The following is an 8,902-nucleotide window of genomic DNA, read 5'->3' as shown; positions in this document are numbered from 1 at the left end:
TTAAGCCATCTGTAAGCTTAGAACGCTGATTCTTCAAAACTTTTAAGGAACATTGAAATATCTTCCTAGTACATGTTTAGAAGAATACAGTGCGAGGCAGGAACAATCCGCGAACAAAGCGCCAGCCCCTCACTAGTGCTGCAGCAACGTGCCCTCACATGTTTAGTTATTAACAATATAGATTATTTAAATGAAGTTAAAGTTTTATCTGTATAATATAATAAGCATATTTTGCTGCATTTCATCTTAAAAATGATATCGTCATCATATGTAAATACACGCTTTATAAAGTGGCTAAGGTTGTGCAATATTATAACTGTATCGCAAGTTAGGTGATTGTATTAATAAGTATAAACAGTTCTACAAGGAGCACTTGATGGACTGATTGAGTGCGTTTATAGTTCTTGGGATGAAACTGTTTCTGAACCGTGAGGTCCATACAGGAAAGGCTCTGAAGCTTTTGCCGTATGAGAGCAGTTCAATAGGCAGCATGGCTGAGGCAGTGTGTGCTTGATGCTGCTGCTGTAGAGATGTAATTCACACTCAAATACAATGATATAAATACTCCGAGTGGTGCAGTGAGAGTAATATGGAAAAAGATGATCCGCTGTGGCAACCCCTAACGGGAGCAGCTGAAAGAAGAAAAAGAAGGTGCAGTGAGAGTAACAATGCTAAAGCAGCTATGGTATTTAGAATAGTTTGACCATTCTGTGGACTATTATATTGTTACAGGTTAATTACAATCAGATGAATTAAACTAATAAATAATATGCGGTTAATGTCAGTGTATTTATAAAGCCGTGTCAGGGATGTGGATCTAAAAAAGAAAGGGAAACCACACTACAACAGTAGCACTGCTTTGATGCTGGATGCCGCCAGTCTGCAAAACCGAGCGCGGAACTTGCATACACCAGGGTATGAGCTACCGTGGAAATATGCATGGCTTTACGGCAAGTTTAGGTTTTATACATCGCGATTTTTAACGTAGAAACAGGCTTACGCAACATTTTTGTGCGTACGCACCGTTTATACATGAGGCCCCAGGATAGGTCTCTTGTGTGTCATCTGAAAACAGGAAGGTTCAGTACCAGGAAGGTGATGCAAATAAAAACCTGATTTCAGCTACAGTATTTAGAATATTTTTTGCATCAACGTGTTTTCCAAGTTTCTTTATGGTCCTAATATGTCAGGGCTACTTAATTTGTATAAGTAAATTGTAATTCATGTATTTGCTGAACACATTAAGAGACTGCAGGGTTTTGGAGGCTATCCTGGCAGCACATGATGCCAGGCAGGAGCTAACCATGGATGGGATACCTGTTTATCGCCGGGTCCATTCACTCATTCAATTCTATCATCAATCATTTAAAACCCATGCAGTCACAGGGAATAAAGGCTAACTCCTATGACATATGGTGTTAGTTGCAGTGTGTTATGAGCTCTCGATGATCCCACACTGATCTAGTCTTAGTATGTATTACAGTAACAAGACTAATTTTCAGGTAAGGCACTTTGTGCATTGTGCCTCAGAGCTGCAGACTAGCAGCAGACTAAGACTAAGTGCAGTTGCAGTGTGATACATCAAGTTGGAAAAGAAGAAGAAAACTGATAACTTAGACCACCTTGTGAGCAGGTTTAACAGACCTAGTACAGTCAGTAATGTTGCAGAATTAATTCTGCATGCATCAGTTTGACTGTTACACACATGGAAAAGCACAAATACTCAATATGGAAACCAAATTTTATATTTATATTTAGAATAAAATATAGCATGATACTGAATCAAAAATATTTAACTCAATGCCACAGAAAATGATAAGCGATGCACGGAAATCTTACATAATATAAGAAACAGAAAAATACAAATCCATATGCATTTAACCAATGAATTAGTCTTTATTTAAAAAACACAGACTCATTGTGCCTAAACATGAAGCAACTTAGCTACTTGTTTGGAAAGAGAGCATTTAAAGATGCTTCAAGTGTAAAGGAAGTATCTTTGCAGGAATCCCCCAGATCTGATATGAGATCTCTCACAATTGTTATTATATAGTAGAACTTGTGCTGTAATGTGAAGTTTGCACTGCAGCGAGACATTCTTTACAAATATTGTCCAGCATCTGATTAGGTATCTTATATGCTTTGGTGACTGTTGGTTTAATTTGGTTATTAGGAGAAGCTGGGTGTATATTTAATGACATGTATCAACTGTTCTGTATTATCAATTTAATTGGGAAATCAGTTACCGCAAGACCAGGTTAAGACCCCTATAAGCATGAACATCACATCAATAAAATGCATGGGCATCTGTAAGGGCACAAGGTAAAAACAGACTTTTTTTCTCACTTATGCCAATGCTGCTTGGCAACAAGGGCCCCAGAGCACAGGCCACCAAGGTTACCCTGATGGTAGATTTGCCCATAAGTTAAAGAGAGACAATTATGCTTAAGATATGATTTTACTAATGTTTATATCTTATTGTCATTACTTTCTGTATTGGGATTTCTGGGCTTTTTCATATGCTTAATGTGACTAGCAATTACAATAATAAGAGCTCATCTAATGCAGCTTTATGATTGCAATAATTTTTATTAAGTTTACAAAATGTCAGAATTGAGAGAGGGTAAAATATTAATTGCTACAAACAAAGGTGAAATGTGACATCAAAACAAGACTAAATGTGGATTAGTTAAAATTGGTATTGCACTTAAATACGGCCGCTGCTGCCTCGCAGTTAGGAGACCTGGGTTCGCTTCCCAGGTCCTCCCTGCATGGAGTCTGCATGTTTTCCCTGTGTCTGCGTGGGTTTCCTCCAGGTGCTCTGGTTTCCTCCCACAGTCCAAAGACATGCAGGTTAGGTGGATTGGAGATTCTAAATTGGCCCTAGTTTGTGTGTCCTGTGGAGGGTTGGCACCCTGCCCAGGATTGGTTCCTGTGTTGGCTGGGATTGGCTCCCCCGTGACCCTGTGTTTAGATTCAGCAGGTTCGAAAATGGATGGATGTTCACTGAGACAGCACTTAGACCGGAGGATTGTCTGCTCTTTGTACCTCACAACGTAGTTTGGACACATTTATTTATTTATGCTCACATTTCACAGTTCTTTTATTTATTTACGCATTTATTTATTTAATTTTGTCCAAAATATTCCTCCATACAGGACTATCTAAGATGCACTGCATCTGACCAACTGACATAAAACATTTGTTTTTTGCCTTAATATTATTTTCCATTAAAAATGAAAAAAATATTTCTTTACAAAATAATATCATTGAAATTACATTTAAAAATATTTTAAATTGGCAAGAATCAAAAAAGCAAACTCAAATCAAAGCAGAATTCTCGGCCTCGGCTCCCAATATGCAATTCGGTTGCTGGAAAAGGAAATGACGTCAAAACCTCGCAACATGGCGCATACGTTAAGTGATCCTGCATGGAAATAATAAACAGCAAAGAAAACGTAGTAGTTAGCTGCAATATAAGTGTTTGGGTGGTTTTCGGTAAGTATATGAGAGCCAATATAATTGACTGAGATATTAGGGATGCACTGACATGAACTGAAAGTACTGAGAGCGTTCCAACAGAGTTTACTGCAGGATAGTTCGTGGGTAAAGTCTGGCGGTAACACATTACTCGTGGTCTCATTTACTTACATAATGAAAAAAAGTTGTAAATTTGCAGATTTTCAATCTGAACGTTCCTGGCGCGTTTGTTGGGGGTAATAACTACTGCTATGAATACAGCTGAAGCCACTTTCACGTGCATTACATTTTTCATCTTTCTACCGACGTTATTATATTTAATTTCATTAGGAGTCGTGGCTGTTCTTACTGATTGGAAGGTCGTCTGCTGTAACATCATAAGTCTGTCTTCTTCACGACTCTGATTTACGAATTCACGCAGCTCGATGACAGTGACAAAAAGAGGTAATGCTTTAAAACGCACCCTGTTTTTTGTCATTATTAATACTTCACAGACATCATTATCAAAGTCGACTTAGAAAGCACGTTTTTAATGCATATAAAACTGAAGATTGAAGGTTCAAAAGCAAAAGAGAATAAGATATAAACAAACATCTAGCAAAATGAAGTAAAGCTACTATATGATTATATCTGCAGCTGGAATAAGACAAACCCTTTTAATCCGTTAGATGTTAAAAAAACCCAGCTGCTGTTCCACATTTTGCCTGCGAGTTTATCGTCGAAAATGGCACACACATCTATCGGACGTCACTTGAGGAAGTGTGTGGTACATCCTTCAGTGTTAAAACGTTGTAGGGCGCTTTGTTTTGATTAGCACAAAGGATTCTTGTGATTTTTATCCAGGCCAATGAGGGAACAGTACTGTAGTCAGATCCTAAGACCTGTCAGTAACATATCGAAAAATAATGCACACAGGCTTTTCACAAGGTTAAGTCGCTTTGGATCAACCACATATTCATGTGTGTTCATGGAAGACATTTTTATGTTAAACGCATTGTGTAATTAAAGGTGGCTTTAAGAGGATTTGGGTTTTCCACTCTTTGCTGTGCAGCATATGCCAGAGTGTGCTAAGCATACCAGCAAATTTAGTATGTGCACTTTTGTTGGCCCAGATAAAACTCACTGTCAAAATGACTTAATAGTTTTAATGGCACAAATCCTCATGACACTAACATTTATATAGATATTGCTGTGCTATATGAATAAGTGTCTGTTAACGTAATGTTAATGACTGCTTTTGTAGAATTGGTTTCATGCGGCAATAGTACAAACTTTTATGTATTGTGCATTTTTATATTTTGTTTTATGTATTGGTTAAGAATATTAAACTGAGGACTACAAGTTCGTTGAAATGCCTGAACCTTAAACCAGTTCCCACAACATTTCAAGCTTCCGATGTAAAAATATCAAAACACTGTTGTCATGACTTGTTTGTAAAGTATTTTTAGATAATCTTAGTTATGGAAAGTCATCATATGCAGCACCAGTCAAAAGTCTGGATAAACTCAGAAATGTTCATATATTTCATAAAATTGGATAACTCTTTTAATCAAGATGCTGTTAAATTGTTTTAACAATACAGCCAAGATATTATTATTATTGCTAATGGTTATTAGTGCTTGAAATTACTGTTTTTTAATACATTATTTTTATATGTTGTTAACATTTGAGTTATCCTAACAAACTTTTCTGAATAATAATTAAAACTAATTTTAACAAAGTCAGTACAGTTCTCCAGCTAAAACATGTAAATATGTTTTTAGTACTTCATGAAGTATTACCTAAGGATATGTTAAGTCTTTGTAGTAGTAAAGTATATTTTGAGTTTCACACCCTTTCCTTGTGAATACCCTGTTTCGTGAGAGTTGACTGTAACTGAAATTAAATCGGTATAAGAGCTTTCTTGTTGGTTTTTGAAGGTTACCTGCAGTGTACTTGAGCAAAAAAAAGTGTTAGATTTCTTTGAAATTGCTAGCTTCTGTTGTCAAGACATTTGAAATGTAAACCAAGCTGGGTTCTGTCAGATCTGTATCTTTCTTATCCTTTAATATCACTGCAAATTGTGGAACCACTCTTAAGGTCTTCAGCATCTAAAAGCTAATAATTTTGTTTTGTTACTTATAGTATACTGTGATGTGCTGTTGCAAACGTATTGGTTATTACTCCCTGTCTGGTCAAAATAGACCTCTTGACCTTAGTGCTAAAGGTAGGCATCTCCATCTCATCGAGCACCAAACATGATTGAAATCATACTATTGGTATGTTTGGGCCTAGAGTACTTGTCTCAGCCTCCAGCCTCAGCATTCAGATAGACTACATGATTAAGACTGAATATCAAAGAAATTTTAATATTTTCAATTTGGGGAAGTTGTCTGCAATGTCTTTTAGGGAGTTACCTTACAACATACTGAATATTCCATTTACAGAGATTAGAGGAAGTATCTTTTTTTTTTAAGTATTTGTTGTTAAGTTTTGAAACTTCTTTTTTGAGAGCTAGCAGCGTATGTACATTAGAAATTTCTCTTAACTAGCATAGTCAAGAATAAATGTTCATGAAAATGATTAGCAAACTGATGCCACTAATTGTTCATACTGCTTTAAATGAAATTAAGGTTTGAATATGGTCAGCGAACACATGATTTTGTTGTGCATGTAGAGCTTCTCAAAAAAGCAGAAGGAGTAAACTGATGATAGTTGATGCTACCTGCCATTTTTACTGTTTAGTATTCAAAAAATTCAGAGAGTGACATCATTCAGGGCCCAATATTAATTAGAATCATCTCTTATTATTCCAGCTTTTCAAACCAATGAACTAAACATATTTGAATTCAGGAAATAGAAAAGCCAATACTAAGTTCCCCATTGAGCACCAGAGGTTTTAATAGGTGGAGTGCTGCTGACTCTGGCTATAAAAATTGAATAACAGCCTAAATGTTTGTGTTGCTTGGTGCTATTAATTACTGTATGTGATTTTCATCTCTCGCTACTTTGTACTTGCTAGAAGTCATCAATTTGTTATGTTTACATGTATTTGCTTAGCTGATGTCCGTATCCAAAGCGACTTACAAAAAAGGTCAACATTATCAAGTGAAAATCAGTCTGTTAGACTGTTTGGAAACAAGTGCTATAGGACAAGTGTACAAAATTGATCACCACAAGTGAACATCTCAGAATAAAATGCAGGGAATACAAGCATTTCTAAGTAAATTAATATTCCATTTCGTAATCTTCTTGTTAAATATTGGTTCTTATAGGATTGTCCTTTAGTTCTTTATACCTTTTATCCCATAGGACAGTTGCAATCAAAGCTTCTTTTTTGTCATATACAAAATGTTGACATTGTCTAAACCTACCTATCCTTTTCAGACACTGAAGTAGTTTATGCTTTTGAAATTTCCCAGGTAGGCTACTGCAGTCCTTTTATAAGGGTGTGTGATGGTGCGGGTCCTGCTCTATGCTCCCACTTCTCTTCTGGGAGCTTCTTGAACCCAGCACCGTCACAAATGGCCACAGCAGTGGGATGAGCTGGCAATGGGGACCAAAAAGGAGACCGAGCAGCAAGCTGGATAGGTGTCCGACTGTTTAAAAGAACCTACAGACCGAAGCCGGAGAAGGACATTTTAGAGACTAAGCTTTTTAATGGACATTATTGATTGGTTTTACAGCACTGTAATTTTTAAAGTTCTTATTCTTTTAATGTCCTGGTTTTAAGGCTTGGGCTTTGGTTGGTTGGTTTTAGTGTGGGGTTGTTTTAGTGCTTTTATTGTGCTTTTAGTGCAGTGTCAGGGCCAAGCCTGTGGACCTGGGCCACCAGTTGCACTGGGTTGGTTGAGGCATGGAGCTTTCCTGTGCAATTGCTGGCTTAAGTAGGCTGGAGTATGACATAGCGGGTCTGTGGCTCTGAAAGAATGGCGTTTTAGTTTTAAATAATCCATTGGTTGTGTCAGTCTGTGTGTGCAAGCTCACCATCGCGGGGAGTTGATGAGGTAATTGGGTCGAGACGTGCCTACATGTGAAGGTGTGATTGTTCTCAGTTGCTTCATTGGCTTCCTACAGTGCACGATTGAAACGCTGCGCCCACGGAGCCGAATAAGTATGGGCCGGCACAGAGAGTTGGGGGGAAAAAAAAAAGAGAAAACCCAGAACGGAGGTTGGTAGAGAGAAGCTTGGGAGGTTGAGCCCCAGTGTGAGGGCCCTGTTCGTTAGGGGAACCCAAGCCTTGGTCCGAGGAGTGAGCTGTACGTAGCCAGATGATGGAAGGCAACTGCACCTGCTGACAAGGCGATTCCCCTAGTGCAAGGCCCATATGGGGTAAGCAGGGAAGCCGCCAGTTAAAAGAATGCCCCTGGTTTTTATAAAGGACTGCTTCCAGCCACGGTTAAAACCTTGTTTTAAAGGCTTTTATCACCTCTTTTTATGGATTATTTATTTATTAACTTTGAATCACTGCATTTCATTTGAACGTTGTTTATTTTTAATTTATTTATTTATTTATTTATTTTTTTTTATAAAAAGCACTTTTTCACCTTCCCCTTGCTCCAAGAGTGTTCTTTCCCCATTTGCACAGCTCATCCGGTTACATTATTGACGGAGTTGGGTTCAAGAGAATCCCAAAACAAGAAGAGGGAGCTTGGAGCAGGACCCGCACCATCACATTCAGACATTCAGAATTCAGAATTCTGCTACTTCAGTCTTGAGTTGAACAAAGTACTATAATCGTATTATCTTTCATTTATATTGGAGGGGTTTGAAATTCTGCTTCTAATTTATTAATAGTTCTCCTCTAAATATCTTCTCTGTTCACACAATAAAAGACATAAGCTGGTCCTGGTTTCCTGCTGTTTCAAAACTCTGATGCACAGCTATTTGTAAACCATCATTGAACTTTGTGACTCCTGCCTCGCACTATTTATGAGGGTCGTAACTGAAGAATCACATTTTCTGTTTGCATTTAATGCACAAAACACATATTGCGAAAGTCCATGTCCATCTGATTTTCTCTGTCTGTATGAAACAACTCGGTTTCCTGTGTACCAGTTTTGTTGAGATGTGGCATGCAAACTCAGCCATCTTAAAATGAAGAAGCATTCTCTGCAGCTCGAGCAACAAATTAGTTTACTGTATTAATTTTATCTTGAGAATGGTTGCTTGAACATATATATTTTATATTTATTCTACTTTCACTCGTGTGCCCAATGCAACTGAGTCAAACCCTATGCATTGTGTGTGCGGCAATAGCTCACACAGCAGCACCTTCTCCTGTTGTTTTATGTAAGTTAAGTAAAAGAATACAAAAAAGTAATCTCTATAAAAATAAATGGAATGGAAAAGGAATTATGGAAACATAAATAAGAATGCATTGATTAATTAAAAACCTTCCAATTATTATTGTAAAGAACTAACATTATCAACCTCCAGCTAA

At 37.4% G+C, this 8,902-nt stretch overlaps 1 protein-coding gene across 2 annotated transcripts in view; it reads left to right on the top strand.

Annotated features, from left to right (window-relative positions):
* Nucleotides 1-3,395: 3,395 nt before the first annotated feature.
* Nucleotides 3,396-8,902, top strand: part of LOC120518592 (zinc finger protein 106-like) — a 73,333-nt gene continuing 67,826 nt past the window's right edge. For both annotated transcript variants that reach the window (XM_039741465.1, XM_039741464.1), the window contains exon 1: nt 3,396-3,498. The gene's annotated coding sequence lies outside the window, so the exon portion shown is untranslated. The remainder of the gene's footprint in view (nt 3,499-8,902) is intronic.

Source organism: Polypterus senegalus, chromosome 18 (assembly GCF_016835505.1).
Source record: "Polypterus senegalus isolate Bchr_013 chromosome 18, ASM1683550v1, whole genome shotgun sequence".
NCBI lineage: Eukaryota > Metazoa > Chordata > Cladistia > Polypteriformes > Polypteridae > Polypterus > Polypterus senegalus.
This window is presented reverse-complemented; position numbering and strand designations above follow the sequence as displayed.